Source organism: Danio rerio, chromosome 20, assembly GCF_049306965.1.
Source record: "Danio rerio strain Tuebingen ecotype United States chromosome 20, GRCz12tu, whole genome shotgun sequence".
NCBI classification, from domain to species: Eukaryota; Metazoa; Chordata; class Actinopteri; order Cypriniformes; family Danionidae; genus Danio; species Danio rerio.
In genome coordinates, this window is record NC_133195.1 from 23048558 (window position 1) to 23073579 (window position 25022).

At 33.6% G+C, this 25022-nt stretch overlaps 1 protein-coding gene across 3 annotated transcripts in view; it reads right to left on the bottom strand.

Moving 5' to 3' along the window:
- Nucleotides 1–25022, bottom strand: part of prkchb (protein kinase C, eta, b) — a 220556-nt gene that overhangs the window by 143925 nt on the left and 51609 nt on the right. Inside the window, exon 1 of one of the 3 annotated variants that reach the window (XM_073932552.1) lies at nucleotides 20257–20304. The exons of the other annotated variants lie outside the window; for them this stretch is intronic. The gene's annotated coding sequence lies outside the window, so the exon portion shown is untranslated. Of the gene's footprint in view, nucleotides 1–20256; nucleotides 20305–25022 lie in introns of those variants that run through there. 3 annotated transcript variants of the gene reach the window in all.

Below are 25022 nucleotides of genomic sequence, written 5' to 3' on the forward strand. Positions count from 1 at the left end.
TGACAGAATATTAATTACACAAATAAAAAAACATTCAATATTGATGGATGCCAGTTGTCTCTTAAAGAATTTAGCCTTGAAGAGATGCAGAAAACTAAAAACATATTGGGTTGTTTCAACAAAAATTTGAGCAAGAAAAACATTGCAACAGAAGGGTTAAAAATTACTTTACAAAATAAATTGAAAGATTGGGTCCACATTTTACTCAAATTTGGATTGCAAAAATTATCAATTTTTAGACAGAATATTAACTGTAGAGAACACAAAAAAAAAACAAATAGAACATTTATTACAATTATTATTAATCAAACTAGATACAACACTACACTATTAACACTAATAAAGGGATATATCACACACCCCCCCGCCTCCAAAAAAAAAACAATCCTCTTCACATTCACATGTATTATTAATATTAGATATTTTGAAAACTGTTCTGTTCTTAATATCCTTTTTAGTCTTCCAAAATTTTTCCACAAACTAAAACTGGTTTGGTAATCCGAAATTAGTGTAACACTTTGTTTTAGCCTCTTCATTCTCCCCAAAACATCCTAACCAAAACAATGAGACAAGACGAACAAGTGCGTTACATTGTCTCATCTTACAGGAAGTCATGTCTAATGGCATCACCACAGTGACTGTGCGTTTCTCAGACTGTCAATCGACCAGCATTGTGTTCTCTTACAAAATCACCTCAACGTTAACACTAACAATACGTGTATAATTGTTGCAATTATCTCCTGTAACTGGGAGTGGAAAAAATAACAGAGTTTTAAACTGTGCTACCCTAAAAGTACAATAAAGGGAACTAACTGTCAATGCAGAAAAAGTACAAACCGATGCCATGTTCCCTTATGCATTGACAAACGCTCACATTTGAGCAAACACACGTCATAAAAAGGTGGACTAAAGCCTGTGCTGCACACCTGCCTGTGCGTCATCTCCATGTACAGCTGATTTCAGATCAGCTTCTTCTCTGGGAAAGCATTTGTCTCTTATCCCCCTTTACTTACAATCATGGTTTGTGGAAAATCCATTCTAAAGAACAGAAACAAATCATTTTAGACAAGGTTGCGCAACAAATAATACATTTACTCAGTGAAAACTAGCGAGAGATAGGTTTAGCTTTTTTCTATATCTGTTAGGAAGATTATGTTACCTTTGGTATTTGGTATTTTAATTTGCTGTTAGTATCACAATCTAACTCTGGCCAAAGCACTTTCTGGTTCAGATAATTTTTTTTAAGTATTCCCTACAGCAGTGGTTCTCAAAGTGGGTTCGGGACCCCCCCGAGGGGTCATGGGACAATGAAGGGGGGTCAACTGGTGATTTCTAAAAGTATATTTATATTTATTAAACCACAATAATGACCATATTTTATCCATAACCCACTGAAGCGAAAAAAATAGTTGTTTATAGTTACTATAGTAGCTTATAGTTACAAGTTCTATTGGATTGTGACCCCTGGGGTAATTACATTATATTAAAGACACAGCAATAGCACCAGATGCAGCAGATTGATTTTATAACACTAGGTTAAACTTTCTGGCTCATTTACAGCACTGACATGCATAAAAAAATAAAACAAAGAAAAGATTTGGGTCTATTGGTGTGTGTACGCCATTGCATTCAAGGTTTCTGTATTCATGAGTCACTGGCATTGTCATTTTGGGGGTCGCAGCCTGTGCCTACACAGTACAGTAAATAAATACTATAAAACATATGGTGAAAAAAAAACTGGCAGCTGTGGTTGGCAGAATTTTACCATTACAAAAACCAGTAAAAATCAAAAAGATTTTTTAATAATTACATTAAACTACCACATTTCAGTAGTTTACAGTTATACACCAATGTTTTGAAGTACTAGATTTGTTATATGGACAAAAACACATCCAAAAGCATTTGGGGATGAGAAAGTCTTATAATGAACCAATGCTTAATCCCAAACAGTGAAACATACTAATATATAGACGATGCTCAATGTCATTCACACAACTACTAAACACCATCATGCACTCAAAAAATATTTAGGCCTAACAAATTAAATGTATGTATACTGATACTCCATTTGGATTACATTCAACGTAATTGAACTAACAAACCTGTGATTGATATTTGTTAGTTAAGCATAAATGAAACAAATTAAAACTAAATTAATGCAATAATATGAATAAATCCAATGCATTTTAAATGCTTCTTATTAAGTCATCTATTGTCTGGATTATGGATCTGCATCAATTTTGTCCCCATATATTAAGTAATCCAATCTCACATAATTGGAACTGCCTTTTTCTACAGTTAAATATATTTATATGTCATATTATATAATATATACAAAAAAATGTGCTACTTGTTGAAACTACTTACCTAAAAATGAGCTCCAACAACATAATTCTTGAGATTTTGTTGAGACAACTTAATTGTTTTATGTTCAATCCACTTACATTTGTAAAAACTAAAAAACTTACTTAAATCCTTCATGTTGTCCCAATATATAATATTCATATCTTTAAGCTGATTAAATTTAATAGCATTGTTTTAAAAGATGTAGATTGATTCTAAGAAATCACAAAAAAACTTACAAATGAAATTAAATCAAAAGGGTACAAACAGTTAATAATAGACTTCATTGTGATTTTTTTTTGAGTGTGGTACACAGATACAATTAAAGTAATGCAATAAACATTATTTATCAAAATTAGAGGTAACACTTTATTTTGAGGGTCCATTTGAGTATTAGTAGATTGTCTGCTTAATATCTGCTGATACTGCTCCTTCAAGGGACATTTAACTCACTATAAGAAACTTTGCAAGTACATGTCAACCTTGACTAACCCCAACCTAACAGTCTACTTATAATATAATGAGAATTAGTTGGCATGTAGATGCAATGTAACTTAAATTCAACAAATGGACCATAAAAATAAAGTGGGACCAAATTAGATGTAAAATGACATATCAACACATTACTGAACCAGAGCACTGTTAACAAATAAGCATAAAAAGTCAAGTGTCATGCAGAGACAGACATTTTACGGTTATAAATCATATATTAAGGAAACGTACTGTTTACCAGGTTCCATATTTTTACTGTAGCATTTTGACTTAATTTATTTTACTGTTGAAATCAATGATATTTTTTAACAGTGTACAGTAATATTCAATATAAATCAGTACTATTGCTTCAGAAGGTTTTTGGGGTCATTTTTGGTCTGCTGAAAAAAGTTATTTACTAATTCTAATAAGTTGCTTGTAAGCATTCAATCGAAGACCTGTGATATTCAGAGCTTAACAGAAGTTACTCCCATTTTTGCTAGAAAGCATCATGGGCTGCAGGAAAAAGGTGGATAGATTTGTCAAAAAGACAGCAAAATTACTCCATCAATTTGGCATTACTTCACGCTTTTATCAGTAAAAAGCCGAAGGTCACACGCTTTTTCCCAGCAGCCTGGACGGTCATGGTCTGTTCTGCGGAGCTGGGTAACGGATTACTTCCAAACGGTCACAGAGGCTCAGGTTTCAAAGCCAAGCCCCACTGATAAACGAGTGGAGGCAGTTGTCACCCAGGCAGGGAGTCCTCCATCAGCAGCGTCTGAAGAGTAAGAGGCCAAGAGTTTTTCACAGACTTGCTGCGAGCCTGGCGTCAGTCGCTCCAGGGTTCATGGAGCAGGTATTTAAGGGTGATGACCATGGAGGAGCCAGCGTGTAGAATGCCCAGGCTCATATAAATGGACATGCGTGTGTGTATTTGTGTTTGTGCACACTCACATTCACACATACAAAACACTGCCATTCTGTTCTTCAGGTATTGTAGACTATGGAAGGTGTGTCAGATTTTTAGCCCATCATTAATTCTGTTTATTTACTTAAGTAAATGTGTGTAAATCTATACTTATTCAGTTTTTAAATTCATTACAGTAATATTATTGACTAATGTGAAAATGTTCATCTGATTTATGTACAATGCATATATACAGTCGTATTTTCTGTCTTTTAGTAGAGATATGAGAGACTTGCTTTGTTTACAAAACAAAGTGAACCTAATTGGATTTGCATTTTAAACATTAAATAAAAGTTTAAAAGATATTATTTTTTATTTCATATATTAAGATTTTAGTTATGGTACTGCCAAAATAATTCTGCAGAAATCTGCAGATTTTTTAACAAAATTTTCAGCAGAAATAGCAAGAAACATCCGCAGATTCCGTCTGACACTAGTGTCATTTCTAATAACCGATTTATTTTATCTTTGCCATGATGCGGTAAATAATATTTGACTAGATATTTTTCAGGATGCTTTTATACAGCTTAAAGTGACATTTAAAGGGTTAACTGGGTCAATTAGGTTAACTAGGCAGGTGAGGGTAATTAGGCAAGTTATTGTATAATGATGGTTTGTTCTGTAGGCTATTGAAAAAATATAGCTAATAATAAGGGGCTAATAATTATGGCTTTTAAAAAAAATTTAAACTGCTTTTATTCTAGCCGAAATAAAACAAATAAGACTTTCTCCAGAAGAAACAATATAATCAGACATAATGTAAAAATTTCCTTGATCTAAACATAATTTGGGAAATATTTAAAAAAGAAAACAAAATTCAAAGGGGAGCTAATAATTCTGACTTCAACTGTATATTGGGCAGCATGGTGGTGCAGTGGGTAGCACAATCACCTTACAGCAAGAAGGTCACTGGTTCAGGTCCCGGCTGGGCATTTCTGTGTGGAGTTTGCATGTTCTCCCCGTGTTCGCGTGTGTTTCTTTCAGATGCACCTATGCACCCAGATGAATTGAACAAACTAATTTGGCCATATTTTTGGTGTGTGGATAAGTGTGTATAAGTGTTTCCCAGCACTGAGTTGCAGCTGGAAGGGCATTCGCAGTGTAAAACATATACTGGGTAAGATGGCGGTTCATTTCGCTGTGGTGACGCCTGATAAATAAGTGACTACATCTGCAGGAGAATGAATGAATGAATGAATGAATGAATGATTGAATGAATGAATGAATATATTAACAGCTTTTCAGGCTTTATGGTTATGTGCTTGAGAAAAATAAATTTTTTGCTTTATTCAGTAAACTTCTCATGACATTTCATCCAAATTTAAAATAAAAATGTTGTCATTTCAGCATATTTATTTGTTTTTTTGTTACATAAAAAATAACAAAGTTGCCTGCCATTCTTTCAGATGCGGTTATCTGAACACAACACCATTATTTTAAGAGTGAAAAAAATGTACATTTTGTGAGATGAAAAATCAACTAAATGACAATGTTATTTAAAGTTTGGAATAACTTTTATCAAAACTTTTACCTTAATATTAAAGAAACAAATCATATTAACATTTTATTCAAATCCATACTGAATAAATCCAGAGAAAGTTTCAAGTGCCTGTTTATTTTTTATGGCTGTAGGATTGAAGCTACCAAACTTAAACTTTACAGCTGTATCCACTGTATGAAAGAGAAAATATATTATACATATACAGTTGAAGTCAAACATTTTAAGGTCAAAAGTATTAGCCCCTTTGAGCTATATTTTTTTTGATAGTTTACAGAACAAACCATCATTATACAATAACTCGCCTAATTACCCTAACCTGCCTAGTTAACCTATTGAAACGTCACTTTAAGCTGTATTGACCTTATTCTAAAATGCGGAAGTGCGCCTGTTTTCGACTAGGAATAATAAACTGCAGAAAACGGTCAAACTACTTTCTCTATAAACAAGTGTTTGCATGACTATATAGACCAAGTAGAATAATATAATAAGGAAATATCAGTTTGCAAAATCAAACAGTGAAATTAGCAGTTTTTAATGTCTAAAAATGAATGGAAGTGAATGAGACTAGAAGTCTCGAGGCAAAAAGATTCAAATGGCTGCGCCCACTCGTCGGTGAAGAATAAGATGAACAGAAGTGTCTTGAAAAATATCTAGTCAAATATTATTTACTGTCATCATGACAAAGATAAAATAAATTAGTTATTAGAAATGAGTTAAAAAAACTATTATGTTTAGAAATGCGTAATATATATGCACAAACAAGTCACTACTCAAAAGTTTGTGGTGATATTAACAAAATGTGACACTACAGACATTTAAAATGCCTTTAGATCATTACAAACATATTTATCAGTACATGATTTCAATGTATCACTGAAGACTGGAGTAATGATGTTGAACCTTCAGATTTGCCACAGCAGGACTAAACTACATTTTTAAATATATTAAATTGTATTTTACATTAAACTGTAAAATCTATTGTTCTCCCTATTCTGTACAGCACGATGCTAACACATGTAGTGTTGAAAGTGCTTTATAATTAAGTTGAGTAAATTAGAAACAATAATTGAACATGTCAATATTATATAAAATAGTTTTACTCTATTTTTAATCTACTAAATGACTTTTAAACAGTAATGTTTAGTTAATGTCAGAATTATTAGCCCCCTGTGTGTTTCTCCTGATTTTTGTTTTATGAAGAAAAGATTTCTTTAACATTTCTAAACATAATAGTTTTAATAACTGATTTATTTTATCTTTGCCATGATGACAGTAAATAATATTTTACTAGATATTTTTAAGACACTTCTATACAGCTTAAAGTGACATTCAATGGCTTAAAGTGACATTTAAAGACTAGTTAAATATGTTAACTAGGCAGGTTAGGGTAATTAGGAAAGTTATTAATGATGATTTTGGTTTTGTTCAGTAGACTATCCCAAAAAAAAAAAATTAGCTTAAAGGGGTTAATAATTTTGACTTCTTACATTAAAAAAATAAATAAAAATAAAAACTACTTTTATTCTATTGTTTTATCTGAAATAAAACAATTCAGACTTTCTCCAGAAGAAAAAATATTATCAGACATACTGTGAAAATTTCCTTGCTTTGTAAAACATAATTTGGGAAATATTTCACTTCTGAAAAAAACTGTATCTCAATATCAAATCTCACAATTAATATGAATTGTTTATTCTGGAAACTATAATGCTGTAATGCCTAAATTCCATATTAGTTTTTTTTTTTAAATATACTGTTTATTTATTGTTAAAGGATAACATAAACACGTCTTTAATTAAAAATTAAAAACATAAGGTTTTTGATATGGTAGGATCAATACTAATCTCAGCAAGTTTAAGGTGGACAACAGAAAACAGAGATCACTCAAGGTGAGGGAGAATAACTGGCAACAAGTCTGAAGCTTTTAAACTAAACAAACCCATGTAGTCATTTCAGACCGCACATTTCCACACCACTTTTTTTTACTTGACTAACACAGAAAGGAGATCCTTCCTGTGAAGTGCAGAGGTGAAGACATGCACAATTACAGAGGTGAAGAGGGGCATTATGGGAGGAGACTCACAGGTGACCAGCGCTGACAGACACACTGTCATAACATCTTCATCTGTATCCAGGACAGAGGTCAATCATTTCAATTTGCATGTTGGTTACTAACAAATATTTAAACTTATCACACCGCTTATGAGACTCTTTTTTTCTACTAGTAAACACAAAAGAAGATATTTTAAACAATGTTGGCAACCAAACTGCTCTAGTATGGAAGTCAATGAGAGCTGGTAGGTTTTGGATATGACCATTCCCCAAAATGTCCTCTCAGGAAAAAAATTAACAAATGCATGCATGTTAGAATGACATAAGGATTAGGTAAGGCCAAAAATGATATTAAACAATTATAACGATTAATGTATTAATATCAACAAGCTGTATGCAATATTCATTATCAATAATAATATAGTAATGGTTGTTTTAATGATGAATGAACTGACATCATGGAGTATGTTGCATAAATTATCCATAAATTATCAGTTTTCTGTATTCTGTAATCATGCTTTTAGTTTTTTTCATTTTTGCTTTTGAATTGTATTATGGGACCTTGATCTCTCTTCTAATAACGTATAACCTAGAAAGATTTGAAAAAGTGACTTTATTTTTAATAGTTTAAAGATATACAAAGAGTTCAGATGCAAATATCTTTAAGTATTGTCTTAAACTTAAAAGTTTTTCTCAGCCTCCTTTGTATATATATTTTACTTTAAAGACCAGGAAAGGGACTTACGCTTCGCCATAAAAGTGATATTACTGAACATACACACAGGAGCCTGATAAAAATACACATTTTAGAGACATTTAGAGGTTTTTGCATCTAAACTCTTCATATTGACTGGGTTGGTATTGTATATTAAAGTACAAAAACCTTGTAAAAAACTGCCAGTCCAATATCTGTCATTTTATAGTCTTATTTATATATTATTTCTTATAATTATTATTATTTAAAACTACTTAAATGTCAATAAATGTAACTATGTTAAACTGTACAGTTTCAACATCAAAAGATGACAGAGTAGAGATCACAGTCCCATAATGTAAATTACAACCGTAACTAAATGGAAAACACTTGTGAATCACAAAATACGGAAACTGTTAATTAAAATATATTTTTTTTCTGTGTAATTAGAACCTAGTTAGAATTACCCTATAATGTTATAATAGCAAAAAACTACAATTATTATTATAAAAATAAAGTTTAAATTACCTGTATTTATAAGACGTATTTAAGTAACATCACAACATCAAGACTGCTGTTTTCTTGAAAACAAGCGCCGAATTATCACAAAAATCTAATAATAGTTTTATACAGTTCTAATAGAATAAATTAACATAAAAAAAACAATAAACAAAAGTTTTTCCTGCTTTGCTAAAGAAAATGCCAAACAAAGCTTGAGTAGAACATTAGTCTTAGAGCAACGATAAGGATAATATATGGTTTGAAGTGAATAATGTGAGAAAATGATTCGTTAATGTGTCATGAATGATGTATCATTCGTTACAATCATCCATTACTTTAAAAAAAAGTCATCATCTGTATTAGCTTGAATGACCTTTAACCCTCTACTGCAGGGTGTTGCCATATGGCAACATGATATTTATGTTAATTTCCCTGCCACTGTTTCTTTAAGATTTTTTTTGTTGTTGTTGTTGAAAAGAGAAGACCTTAATATAGCCAATAATGTGCTTCCGTTAAGTCACATGACTTGCAATGTTTTTTTCTGTGGTGCGATTTCTGACAGACTGGCGTTTATTTTGAGTAGTTGCTGAATGCAAATGAAAACATCAATAAAATCAAAGGATCAAATTATGTTCGATCCTAAAACAACTCTGAAACATCACCTTCAGTAAGTTACGATGACATATTCACAGCTCAAAATATCTTTTATCAATATATTTTTTTGTAAATTGATCAAATGTATGTTGCCAAATGGCAACACTGTTCAATAGTGGAACATGCAACGTTGCAATGAGTTAGCTAGGTCAGCTGTAAACTTTTAAGTTGTAACATTAACAACATGAATGCTAGTAATATAATGTTGATTAGTCATATGTTAATGCATTATGGATAAAATCTAGTTTTATTGGTAATACTACTTTTAAATAGACATGAATACAGGGAACAGTGTATTAGCGAGCACCGCCATGTTCTATGGTAAGTGAAAGAAAAAATGGACAGAACTGGCTCTTCCTGCAGATGAAAGTGAGGATGAGATGGGTTTTACTGACCATGAATGAATGATGCAGATTGGACATTTGATAAGAGCAGTGATGGACACAGTTCAGGTAAGTTAGCTCAGAGGCATATAAGACAGATAGTATAGTATAGTGTAGTATAGTATAGTATAGTATAGTATATCAACATTGTTAGCTATAGCTAAATTATTCTGATGCATCTGGATATACAAGGCTTGTTAATTATTTGTTATAATATTTATTGGAGAAAAATATTTATATTTACTGTATGTTGTAATCATGATAATACAATATTATGATTGCTTCAATTATATTCAGCAAAAAAGAATGGAATAAACGAAACCACCATATCAGTTGTTAGAAAGTATGTTTAAGGTGCCATTTATAAAAGTTTTGTGTTAAAGCTAATAATACTGCAACACCAGTTAAATAAAAAAAAGATTAATTATAAGGAACGTTCTACATTTGAAGTTTCTAAGTTAGATCCACTATTGGACGTTGTTGCCATATAAGTACTTTAAAAATATTTTTTTTTTTTTTCAATTTTTTTACAGCACTTCAAGTTAAGCCATTTTAAGAAAAGAAAAACAGTCAAACATTTGTTTTAAAGATCTATCATAATGCGTGCAGTAGAGGGTTAATTGTTTTTAGATCACAGAGACTTTCAAAATAAACAACAATGGCTCCTAAAGCATTCTTGAAAATACCTGTATTTGCATAAGGAAATCAAATTCAATATGCTTGGAATAATATGGCAATGAATAATACTGAGAGAATTTGTATATCTGAGTGAATTATCCCATAAAAACAGTATCTAGCACCTTGCTTGTATGGGTTCACATGAAATAAGTAGTGTAATAGCAGTTTAAATAAGGAACTGCAGTGTTGAACTTGACCTCCTGCTCTGAAACATCCTGCTCAAGCATATACTGCGCATGAGGGAGCCTTAAGCAAAAAATGAAAAAGAATCATAATGGAAGGGGGCCTGTAAGAGCCCCGCGATCTCTGCTCAAAGAGAGAGTCGTTTGTTCATTGATGGCTAAGTGACTAGCCAGGTAACTCGAGATCCTTCCCCCTCTTCCCCTCCCTTTGCTCAGTGTAACAGGCACTGATAAAACCCTGGATGTTCCCTCAAACATTTCAGGAAATGAAAGTTTGAAACATGATCTGGCTGCGCCAACATCTCCTGCTCTGGGACAAAAGAGGCTCACAACCCCGGCGGATACTGTTCACCTAACAGATGATGGAGGGAAGAGTGAGATGAAGGAAAAAAAGAGAAAGATGCAGGAGAGGTGACTCAGGGAGAAGGTGACAAAGCGAAGGAGGAAAACAATGCATTCAGAGATTTTTGAGTTCTAAAACTCCAACACTTTGCAGTCATGCATTGCAAAAACATTCAAGCATTTCTGTTCTGGTCCCCGCAGCTGTCCTGTTCCCCACTGCTTGGAATGTTTACTGCTGTCTGTCACTGCTCATTGCAGAGCTGGTTATGCTTCAATGAAGCATATCGTGAGAGTTAAACGAGTGACAAAGCATAAACTATAAAAGTGAGACAAACTGGAAACACCTTTAATGTCCTCTTTTGCCAAGACAAGAACGGACGGCTCTGTGTAGGAAATGAATTACTTTCTAGTCCTCCATTGAAATGCAATCTAACAGAAAATATGAGCTAATTAGTTCGTTAGCATCCTAAGCTCAACAGCAAGTATTTATGTTATACTATATTATATTTTTAAACATACTCCAATAAAACTCATTTATAATAACTCATTTCTTTCATCTTTGCCATGATGTCAGTACATTATATTTTACTAGATATTTTTGAAAAAGTACCATTATAAGGCTTGACTAGAGGAATTAGGCAAGTTAGGATAATTAGGCAAATTATTGTATAATGATGGTTTGTTCTGTAGACAATCAAATTGAAAATATTGCTTAAGAGGCTAATAATTTTGACCTTAAATGTTTCTTTTTTTTAATTAAAAACTGAGTTTATAAAGCTAAAATAAAACAAATAATACTTTCTCCAGAAGAAAAAATATCAAAAATACTGTAAAAAAAATCCTTGCTTCTGAAGTGAAGTTTATGTATAAACTAATTTAGAGAGGATCATGTGCTTATGATTGATCACAGCTGGTCCCGCATTAGCCAATTCATGATTCACCAATCAGATGATTTCTAAGTCACCATAAATAATCTAAATTCCATTCCACAGTCATCTTGCTTTGAAGAACCTACTCCTCCTTTCCTAAATGGGTGGCACAGCGGCCGAGTGGTTAACAGTGTTGCCTCAGAGCAAAAACGTCACTGGTTCTAGTCCTTACCAAGTTAGTCGACGTTTCTGTGCAGAGTTTATATGTTCTACCCATGCTTACGTGGGTTTTTCCCGATTTCTTCCCACTATCCAAAAACATGCGAGTTAAGTTAATTAACTAATCCATAGATGAGCTCCTACTAAGTAGCTATCTCTTCATAACAATCCCTAATTGTTCATTAGCTTCAAACAGCAGGGGAGTTCTCGAGAACTTCCCTCCTGCCTTTCAAATGGGAGGGAGTCCCGGGCTCAAGGATCTTATGAGCTCAGGGCTCTCTCCTGGGACAGCATGTCAAACATGCTTCTCTAGAAAAATCCTTTGGAAAATATTTGAAAAAGAAAAAAAAATCCACAGGAGAGCAAATAATTTTGACTTCCACTGTCACTGCATGGGAAAGGACTAATGCCCTTCCCTTTCATCTGAGATATGATTATGAATTATATCCTGATGGGCTAAAAATATTCTGACCAGTGACAGATGAAGGTCAAATATTGATGTCTGGGTGGATTAGGTGGAAGGCAAACCATCAGGGGTGTTCTCCAGAAAGCAAGTTTAACATACTTTCAAAATAATCCTGAACTCTGGATTGATTAACCCAAAACATGCTTAATCAAGTTATGTCAGTTCCAAAAATGGTCCTGGAAGTATATTAAAGAGATCATTCACACAAAAATGTATATTCTGTCAATATTTACTCATCATCATTTCATTTGAAACCTTTAAGACATCTTCAGAACACAAATTAAAATATTTCTGATAAAATTGGAGACATCCCTGATCCTAGAAAGCAACAGTTCATGATTCCAGAAGTGTACACAAATCTATCAAAACAATTATTGTGTCTTCAGTGGCTCAATCAGAATATTATTAAGCTACAAGAATTTTTTTGTATGCACATAAAACAAAAATAATGACTTTAATAACCAGATTCTTCTCCTCAGTGTCAGTTTAGGGTGCACATTCATGAACACTGTTCACATCTGAGATATACATCAACAGTGTGACCGAGCACATCACACATAAAGACTACAGTGCTCTCGTGAATGAGTGCGGAGGAGGAAAACAGTTGAAAAAAGTGGCTCTTTTTGATTTAATATTTCAGTTAAACCACTGAAGGCATAAGGTCTTTTTTTTAAGATGACATTTGTTATTTTTCTGAACTTTGACAATCTCAAGGCCGTTGCTGTCTATGGAGGACAAGGGCGCTCTCAGATTTAATACAAAATATCTTAATTTGCATTTTAAAATGAATGAAGGTCTGAGAGGTTTGGAATGATGAGGGTGAGTAATGACATATTTTTCCTTTTGGGTAAAACAACTCTTTAAGAAACACACTAATGATGCTCAGAGATAAACTGAAACATAACAATAAGCATAAGTCACTATAACTCACATCCCCTTAGAGTTACCTTGCTTTACTGAAATTAAAGCTGAGACTATCTGCTTACATATCCCTAAACTTATCTGGTTATGTCACATAACCTGCTTTCTGGAATACCCCCAGTCTGTGCAATTAACTCCTTGGATGTAGGCGAAAAGGCAGAAGTAAACATCTAAACAACATTAGTAAGGGTCAAATTGTTATATTATAGCAAATTGTTATATTATAGCAATGTGACTGGGTCAGGGTCTCTGAAAGGCCTAGGATTGAGTGTTGCTCCTGTTCAGCTGTGGTGGTGGTGATGGTGAGAATTTACCAGGATGGACAAACCACAATATAGTTGCATGCTGCTGGGCACTCAAGGCTCTTTGATGCATGCTATGATTGAGTCAACAAAAGGTCTACTGTGGTACAAGGCACACTCAATTTTAATGATAGTTATGCATCACACTCTGCTGCATATGAAGCTGCACAACCCCAACAATGGGCATGTGAGTGTTAGAACTGAACCATGGAGCAGTGGAAGAAGGTGTGTACTGGTGTGCCATTTACCTGAATAATTTATGCCACCAGACTGCACTGTGAGATGATGACACGCTGGTAGAAGGGAGTGTAATGCACTGGACAATGTTCTAATGGGAAATCCTGGGTCCAGCCATTCATACAACAGATAATAGACAAAAATGACCACCTAAATATTGCTGCAAACCAGATACAACCCTTCATGACAATGGTGCTCTATGCCAAATAATACCATGCCACACAATACACATCATACATGAAAAAAATGTGGCTCCACCTCGCAACCTACAAGACTTGAAGAGTCTGGTCTTGGAGCTTATTGTTGTCAAGGTGCCTCGCAGAGTTCATGCATTGGAAAGTCTATAAGTTGACCAACAGCATATGACTGTGGGTCATAATATTTTGGCTCATCTGTGTATTATTTCCACTATTTTTCCACTCCATTTGCAGATTACCTGAAAGAGATTCTGCAGGTAGAGACAAACCACAACCTGCTGACAGGTTTTTGGTCACCCAAAATTCGTCAATACATCAGAAGCTATGTGATCCAAGCCTCCAGATTCCCTAAATCTCAGTGCAAATGTGCACCTCCGGGATGTCCTGAATCAACAGGTTTAATCCATGGTGGATGCACTTTTCAACCCACATGATCAGCTGCAAATATTTGTGCAAGTTTTCAGAACAACTTCAGGGGTTTTGTCCAGTTTGGCGTTTCACACCGGTGGTCATAATGTTTTGTCTCATTGCTGTATGCTATTTTTTTTCTTTGGCAACCCCACATCTCATTCAACGTCACCTACAACAGCATCTGTCATACACCACCTGCATCCATCTTATTGTACACTGTATTGACTCCATTTTAATAAAAAATTAGAATCAATATTTATTTTTACATCATGGAATTAAAGAAAATTAATCAATTTGAAATTAAAATACAGTTACACATTTAATCTGACTGGGTTAAATTGTAATTGGCAGTTCATTCCACTGTGGCGACCCTGATAAAGAAGGGAATAAGCCAAAGGAAAGTGAGTGGACTTAAAATACGCCATACGAAAAAAGGTCAACTTCTTCAGTTACTTCCTTATTCGTTGTTCCTCAAATGTCCTCAACATACACTACCTGACATACACTAAGCCTTATCATCAATCCCAGTTGTAAAAGCCACAAATAATAACTTGACTTCTAGCTGATCATTTGGAAATGTGTCAGAAGGTAGAAATTTCAGATGAAAAATCATCACAAATACTGCGGAAGACCTATTGGAACTCACATAGACTGTTTCTTCAGCGGTCTTGCGTCCTCGTGTTCTCGTGCAACGTCATCATCAGCTGCCTAAGTTCAGTTCCAATACTCAAGACCGCAAGTACGGAGGACGCGTGAAACTTCCCGGATGTGTTCTTGATATCGAGGACGCACCGATGCAGACTTGAGCGCCGAACTTGCTCTGGAAGTCCCAGAAGTCATTGCGACTGAAGGTGGGAAGCGCTGCATTTTATCTAGATTTATTATTAAAGTTCATAGATATGAATTATTTGCCTCAGGAGTTTCCCTAAATGAAACGGTGAAAGTAAACATTACCATGGACATCTTAATAAAGGAATAAACACATTAAGGGTGTTTGTTTGCTGAAATTCGTATTAAAATCTGTTTTATTTATGTTGTGCAACATATATTTATAATGTTTTATGCAAAGTATATATTTTGATAAGGGGAAAAACAATAAATCGTTGTATGAAGGCTGTAATGTTTAAATAATTTACCATTTAAAACACGTGAAGGTCATGTGACCATCAGGAAGAACGCAGCATCTCAATTCTCAAAGGACGCGTTCTCTGCCCTCGCGGTCTCCTGAGTTCGTTCTTCCGAGGACACCTGGCAAGACCGTTCTCCACAAGAACACAAGTCCGTTCCCTGCGTTCTTGGAATTGAGAAACAGCCATAGACCCAAGATTCTCAGAGAAATCAGTCAAGTTTGGTGAGGAACATATCATAGTTTGGGGTTACATTCAGAATGAGGATGTGCAAAAGATCTGCAGAGTGGATGGGAGCATCAACAGCCTGAGGTATCAAGACATTTGTGCTGCGCATTACATTACAAACCACAAGAGAGAGTAAACTTTTCAGCAAGATAGCGCTCCTTCTCATACTTCAGCCTCTACATCAAAGTTCCTGAAAGCAAAGAAAGTCAAGGTGCTCCCGGATTGGCCAGCCCAGTCACCAGGCATGAACATTATTGAACATGTCTGGGGTAAGATGAAGGAGGAGGCATTAAAGAAGAATCTGAATAATCTTGATGAACTATGGGAGTCCTGCAAGAATACTTTCTTTGCCATTGCAGATTACTTTGTTAATAAGTTATTTGAGTCATTGCAGAGATGTATGGATGCAGTCCTTCAAGCTCAACAAGCGAACTCTTTTTCCACTGCACCATGACTTTATATTCTATGCTGTACATTATTTCTGTTAAGTGACAAGACTTTTGTCTGAGCAAAGTAAGACCATACTGTCCTTATTAAATAACTAAAAAGGGTCAAATGAGCGTAATCTAGAGACATTTGCCTTCTATAGGCCACTTCTGATACCTAAAAATCAACTAGAAGTCAAGTTATTATTTGTTGTTCCTAAAATGTGGATAGGCGACAAGACTTCTGTCAAGTAGTGTACTCTAAAAATGCACAGGGGCTGAATTTATAGAAGCTTTTCCAAAGCGATATCGGAACAATGAGACAAAGCTCTGGTGCCCTAGTGAGTGTTCTTCTCTCAGATCCCCACGGAGGAAGCCGCTTTAGCCTCATTAGCACCCTGTCTCATCTAAAGACCCGCCAAGTCCAATGTGCTGGACTGGGATAATAACGAAGAGGACAGAGATTCAAAGGCTCAGTCTGTATCCGCCAACCCTCAACCAGAATTACCGGGTTGCATGAGGGTTTAAGACACCTTAACCAGGATCTGTGTCACATTGCAAGACAATCTTCAGATTTGGAATACAGGAAGACGCCGAAAGTAAACTCAGAACCTGCAAAGAACAACCATACAGCAAAGACAATAAAATAGGTTTCATTTCCAGATCTTTCTACAATGATAATTTGAATCTCCTTTGAATATATTCAAAGGAGATTCAATCTGTGAATCTGTGAATAAGAATCTGTGAATACATTCTTGCCTCTCGGTCACTTTTACATTATAGCAGGATTTTTTCTAGTCTTAAATAAATCCACAAGCTACCCAGCACACCAGGACTCTGTTAGGGTTTTAAGAGTGTTCTCAGAGATACAAGGAGCAGGAATTAACTATGGTGACAGCTGCAGAAACCAGAGACAAGAGTTATTTATAAAACCTCTACTGTAGCACTATAGTCAGCATCCCTCCTCAGACAAGTGACTTATGAACTGGTGCCATTCTACATATTTTGCTCCCCAAACAAAATCAATAACTAAATGAATATAATCAAATTAAAAATACGAACTGCGAAACAATTGGTGCAATACAAGCACAACTAAAATAATAAATAAATAAAATTCTAAATAAAAAGGCATGCAAGATTTCCATTGGTACATCTGCTGTGGGATCAATTTAGTTTTTAGGACAGGACGATGCATCATTTATGTGCTGCCATATACTAACAAAAAGTACTATAAAGTCACATGCCATCTGGACAGCAGGGCTGATATAGGTCTCTAATTAAAAAAACAAAAGAAATAGAGTTTGTGCCCTGGGTCATCTGGACGAGACATTTCATTAGGATCAAAGTTTCAATAAGCATGTGAATAATATAAAGGCTTGTTTGCAGTGAATCATATCATTGGAGAATTCAGATGTGATTCATCTCATCCTGTGAATCAACTGTTTCTTTATTGTGAGCCAATTCCGTAACAACCAGCCATTGTTTTTTTTTATTGTTTTTTTTAATTATTATTAGCCATGACGTGTTCATATTCAGGCATTTGAGATTATCATACGCATCATACATTGTGCATACACAGTTTGGCTGGTCAGTTAAGTCAGTGTGTGCAAAACTAATTATGTAAGTGCTTATTTATTTGAAGGATGAACAGATTCCAAATTTTACATGGGCAAAGGCAGGGGTCACCAATCTCAGTCCTGGAGGGCCAGTGTCCCTGCGGGGTTCAGCTCCAAATTGCCTCAACACACCTGCCTGGATGTTTCAAGTATACCTAATAACCCATTGATTAGCTTGTTCAGGTGTGTTTGATTGGGGTTGGAGCTAAAATCTGCAGGACACCGGCCCTGCAGGAATACGTTTGGTGACCCCTGGGCAAAGGCAACGTGATCTTCCATGATCGCCCAGGACGTCAAATACATGTTTTAGCTTCTCAAATCATTTGGTAGACCTCCATCTTTTGGTCATTTTTGGGCATTGCAAGAGTCAGAGTTTGAGAAGGAAATGCTGCATTTTGTTATATTTGGTTCCCTCTAGTGGACAGTTTAAATGTTGTTGTTTTTTTTACTTGCAATTGGTTCTCTAAAGTGAATAAAAAAAATAAATAAAACATTAATCATCGGAAAACTCAAATACTATATACATATTTGATTAATTATTTAAAAAACTATTAAAATGAATCTAAAAGGAATTATCAAAATAAACTAATTATAATAAAGTATATATATATATATATATATATATATATATATATATATATATATATATATATATATACATATATATATATATATATATATATATATATATATATATATATATATATGACATTTAAAGTCTTAACTGGGTTTATTATGTTAACTTGGTACGTAAGGGGAAATTAAGCAAGTTATTGTATAATAAGGGTTTGTTTTGTTGACTATCAGAAAAAAAGATTAGCTTAAAGGGTTTATTAATTTTGTCCCTAAAATGTTTTTTTAAAAATTAAAAACTGCTTTTATTTTAGCCTAAATAAAACAAATAAGACTTTCTCCAGAAGAAAACAATTATCAGACATACTGTGAAAATGTCATTTCTCTGTTAAACATCATTTTGGAAATATTTAAAAATAAAAAAAAAATTCAAAGGGGGGCTAATAATTCTGACTTCAACTATATATATATGCATATATATATCTCCAATTAAAAAATAACAAGAACAACCAGCATGGCTCAATGGCAAAAAATAACTGTCATTTAAAAATGAAAGATATTATACAAGAATGAAAGTTAATGAAAGATAAGTAATTGAAGTCAATATAAAGCAATATTTATGAATAAAGTAATAGGTCAATCAATCTGCAGAATTACAGCTCCCGTTAATTAATCAGCACAGAAAATAAAACTTTTAAGAGCATAAATTTCTTATTGCAAGGAAATCATTCTCCAAATAAAATCCTAAAAAAGAGCAAAATTCTTTTTAAAAACACACTCTGCCCACACACGCACACAAACATGAAGATTGCAAAGGCACTGGCCATGGTGCTGAAATTGTTCAACACAATGGAAAGGGAGTTTTCCAGAAAAGTGATAACACATTGCAGTACAAGGATGGGCAATACCTGTAAATGTAACGACAAATTACATTTAAGTCATTAAAACTTTAAAACTTCATTTAGAATTTTCTAGATAATCTGTATACTGTATCTTTATCACTGAACATGCAAGGTCAGCTTTGCAGAAAAGAGATCAAGAGCTTACAACAGAGAAACTCCAATATATAGGCAAAAAGAAATTGGAAAGAATTGAAAGAACTTGAGAGTGTGTAAATGAATATATGATGATCGAATTTTCAATTCTGGGTGAACAACACAGTAAAAAAAATCCTGGTTGCCTTAAACCAGGGGTCACCAATCTTGGTCCTGGAAGGCTGGTGTACCTGCGGGTTTAGCTCCAGCTTGCCTCAACACACCTGCCTGGGTGTTTCAAGTATACCTAGTAAGACCTTGATTACATTGTTCAGGTGCGTTTGATTAGGGTTGGAGCTAAAATCTGCTGTACACCGGCTCTCTAGGAACAAGTTTGGTGACCACTGTCTTAAACTTTTAAGCTGAATCAAATGAATTTTATGAGTCAATTGAATTTATATTGTGTTAAAGTGATTTAAAACTGCTTGCATAATTTTATAAGTTAGAACATTATTGACCTAGTTAAGTTACAATGACCTAAAACATATGCTGTCAGTACTAATTGATCATATACTTTTTTACAGTGTATACATTTAAGACACACGGATGTAGACTTCAAGCTCTGCACAGTGCACACACTCAAAAGATGGTGTTTGCTGTTTGTTAAAACTGCTTACACTTAATGTTGTCGTCTAAGCAATAAAAGTAACTTATAGGAACATTCTCTCGGTAGTAACAGTGGCGCTGTTTCTGAACTCCTGCAGTTTATCGTTTTCTTCGGCAACGAAAAAACAACACGTGTCGAGACCTCGCTAATTTGTGTTGTCGCCATTTCCACGTCTAGTCTACACATGCCAATTCTTTCCCAACTGTTTACAATCACAAAGATAATCAACATTCTGCGAAATTAGTTTAATACTTACGGAACATGCCGTATAACAGTCCGCTTCCGGTGCTTTCAGAAAACTACTAAATGGTTTGAACTCGCATTTTATTAAAGCACGTTTAGAAACCAACGCGCTTCAATGGTTCCGACCTTGTTTGGTTAAGGAGAACCGCTCATTTGAATTTAAACTTCCAACAAACATTTTCAGCATAAACGAAAAAATACTACAGTTTTTTAATAGTAAATACTAGCGTTTTTGAACCATAAAGTACTTGGATGAAACTATTTTGGTAGCTAATTAGTTGCTTAATGTACTGCAACCGATTTTCTACAACTACAGTACATTATTCTAAAATACACGCCAATTTAATATTAAAGCCAATATATATATATATATATATATATATATATATATATATATATATATATATATATATATATATATATATGAAAATATTATTATATAAATATACAGTATATGTTTATTAGAAAATATTAAGGTTTTGTTATGTAGGTATATATTAGTAGTCATATAAAGATTTGCTATCTGAGGCAAAGTTATTATGCAACAACTATATATATATATATATATATATATATATATATATATATATATATATATATATATATATATATATATATATGTGTGTGTGTGTGTGTGTGTGTATATATATGTGTGAGTGTGTGTGTGTGTGTGTGTGTGTGTGTGTGTGTGTCTATATACACACACACACACATATACACATATATACATATATATATATATATATATATATATATATATATATATATATATATATATATATATATAGATATATAGATATATAGATATATATATAGATATATATAGATATATATATAGATATATATTAAATGACTGAATTAAGTAAAAAACTAAATTCATGGCAACACATTTTTCCCTTACAGAAATAATTTCACAATTGCTGCTCAGAAAAAGGTATGAAATGTAAAAATATAGTGTCATAAAAGATTTTACCCCCAGAGGGCGTCTTGTACACATTTATTTGCTGTCAAATAAAATAACAGCTTATTTGCGGTGAAGGTTGCAATCTTGCTGATATTCAAGCTCTCACTGGTTTATGTAACGTCCTACTACAAGTAAATAATGCAAAGTTGACCATGCAACCACAGGTTTGTGCAGCGTATCTAAACGCAAAACTGCACAATAACTTCATAACAAAATTTAAAAAGCTAACATTTTACATATAGGTGATTTTGAAAAGTAGGTGCAAACATGCTGAGAAAAGAAAAAAAGAGAGAAACTGCATAACTATTAAAAACCAGTACACTTATATTGCATTTTATATTTAGTGGTTTTAAACGTATTAAGTTCAACCAAAACTGAAAATTCTGTCATCATTTACTCAAGATATTGTCACAATCCCGTTCGAGTTTCTTAATTTCTTTTTAACCACAAAATAAGTTGTTTTTTAAAAAAAAATAAAAAACGGTAACCATAGACTACCATATTTTTTGTTTTCCTTATGAGAGTTGATGGGTGCCAGCAATCAGCATTCTTCAAAATAGCTTCTTTTGTGTTTACCAGAATAAAGAAAATCATATCCGTTAGTAAAGAACTGAGAATAACTAAAAAGTGAGTAGATTTACATTTCTGGTGAACTATCCCTTTACATGCCACAAATTACCATTGCAATTCCCGTTATACCCATTAAAGGTATTACAAATGTTATTTTGGTTTCTATGATACTTCATATTTTTTCGGCAGCAGCATATACTGGCATCCGTGATGGGTGTTTTAAATCGTGCATAAACGTACAAAGCTGACAATTCTACAAAACCACTATACTTTAGAATAAATAAATAAATACATACATAGATAGCCTTTAGATCTAGGCCTATATTGCACGGTCTACAGTGACTGTTACCCACATGCATGCCACATCTAAAATAAAAATGTTCTCAATAATAAAAAACCTTTTAATTTCAGCGCAACACTCTCAAAAATAATGGTACAAAATCTGTCACTGGGGCGTTACCTTTTCAAAAGTTACACTGTTGTACTTTACAGCTGCATATTACCTTTATGCTACATTATTGTACCTTTAAGTTTCACTTTTGTACATTTAAATTACTATGAGGAACAGATTTGTAATTATTAGCTATTAAAATTGAACAATTTTTTTTTTTTTGAAAAGGTAGCTTCCCAGTGTGACAGATTTTATACATTTATTTCTGAGAGTGAATAACAAACTTATTTTACATCTATATCACTTGTATCTATATGAGGCTGTGATCACAATACAAAAAGTATAAAGCTTTAGGCTAAATAAAGCAAAATAAGCGAAAACTCGGAGGTATTTTAATGGCTCTAATAACCGAACCAGCCAAATTATTTTGTTTGTAATCTGTGCCATGATGTGTATAGGAAGTTTAATAAACGAGTACTAACTGAAGAGGGCGCTCAGCTCTAACAAAGCACAACATCATGACTCCACTTGTCTGTCTCCGTGTTTATCAGTTTGTCATTAAAAAAAGAGACCTTTCATTGAGCATTCAACATGTCATTACAATTTATCCAAGATTTAACCCAGTAGAAATTATCGTATATCTTACAACACATGGAAAATATAGCAACGTTATACAAAAATATACTGTAAATATACATGGGAAAATACTGTATACCGTATATATACAATAAATATATATGGGAATTATACTATGTTATTAAAACGTTGTAGGCCTACTGTTTTAGATTGATCGTCTCCATTTTTCATAAAGCAATAACGATAATTCTAAGAAAAATAAGTAATTATGCATGATTTGTGCGTGTAATTGTCAACGCGAAAACTGCTAAGTATTTTTTCCACATTAACAACCAATAGATAGATAGATAGATAGATAGATAGATAGATAGATAGATAGATAGATAGATAGATAGATAGATAGATAGATAGATAGATAGATAGATAGATAGATAGATAGATAGATAGATAGAATGTGCATTCAATACTCCAACATAACACGGACAATTCTTCATAAGCTTGGAATATTTGGAAAATAGGATCATGCAATTTCTACACAAACAACAAAATGAGCCTGAATTAGTGAAACCAAACAAAGCGAATATTATGCAGTAAGGACATCCCATTGTTTATAACTCTGTAAAATGACCATCACTTTGTTATATGCTTGTTTATAAATCAGATGTATTTGTGTAGGCTATTTGTTAGTCATGCAGGCTGTTGGAAATCATCGTGATCAGTTTTCGGAGGAGTCGTGGGTTTATTTTACTCATCTTATACAGACAGATGCACTATAGAGACATTCGCTTTTCAAATCCTTAATTTCAGTAAACCATTTTAGTGGCTGTGGTTGGCAGTACATTGTTTGGCTGACTTGCAATGATAATGTTTTTTTTTATATTTTGAGCTCAAAATTACGGAGAACGTGATGACATTATTATAAAATATATTTTTGCTCTGGATGTGGCCTTGAGCACGACAAATTTGCAGTTGTGCTATTGTTAGGTAGCCTACCATTAGGTACCAAGAATTGTGAAAAACCTCAAAGACCTAATTTTATTTCAGTCCTTCCTCACTTATAATAATGGTATTTAGACAATGTAGTACATTGGAGCCAGTCAGCGACATTATTATAATAATAATAATAATAATAATAATAATAGCTAATAATAATAATAATAATAATAATAATTATTATTATTATTATTATTATTATTATTATTATTATTATTATGCTGGTAACAGTAATTATGCACATTCATTTTTTTGTTAGCCTACTTTATTGGTTTGACTTCCAGTGATAAAGAATCCTAACCACAGTCCTATTCACGCATTATTTTACAGTATATTTTTCAATATTGCAATAATGCCCTGAAAAGGGGATTCTTGAAGCTCGTTGGGAGAAATAACCCCCTTAACCCCAACAGAGCTTTGAAGAGCTTACTATTGTTCCAGTTGGGTTTGAGAACCGGTCATTACCGCTGATTAGCGCTGAAGAGTTTGACAACCTTATTGACTGTCAGAAACACTCTTTTCACCTAATCTTTCTGCTTTTGTCCCTTTGCAAACTCAATAGGCTGCTCTCATTTCCCTTGCCACATTTATGCTTCGTTTTCCCCCACTAACAAATCGTTAGCCAAGCATTATTAACAGACTTAAACGTACAGTTTGTCCCTCTGAACGAAACAAAAGTGACTGAAGGAATAAATGTGTGATGAGAAACTAAATAAATAACAAAAAACAATGTCAATAGCTAGCATGTTTATATTAATTAAAATAATAAAATGTACACTTAAATATGAATGAAGCCGATTTTCAAATTCAGTGTTAAAAATAAAACATATTGATCGGTTAGGCAATATATTAAAACATTTTTTAAGTTTTCAGCAAATTATCAGATTCTAAGTATTTCTCTAAGCAATTAAACCATTAATAAACCAATCAGCTGCGTATTTCGTAAGTTTTGAGGAGCCTTTCTTATCTAGCTTCCTCGTTTCGAAACCAAGGCTTTCGCCCTCTCGTTGACCTTCTCCTGTCAGAAAGCATTACAGGACAGCAAAGCCAATCACACGGGGCGGTTAACGCGTCTGGACACGCAGTAAGCTATCAGGTTAAACACACCACTATAGCCTACATTTACCGATTACTGGCTGTGCATGAACCTCACACCATTTATTCCAGGAATACTGAGGCAAAAGTTCAAGTGGTTTTAAGGGTGAATGCAGACAAAATACATGCATGCTAATGCTATAAGGCTACTACAGACAGGCTGTCCGGGACGGGACAAGATGACATCCAA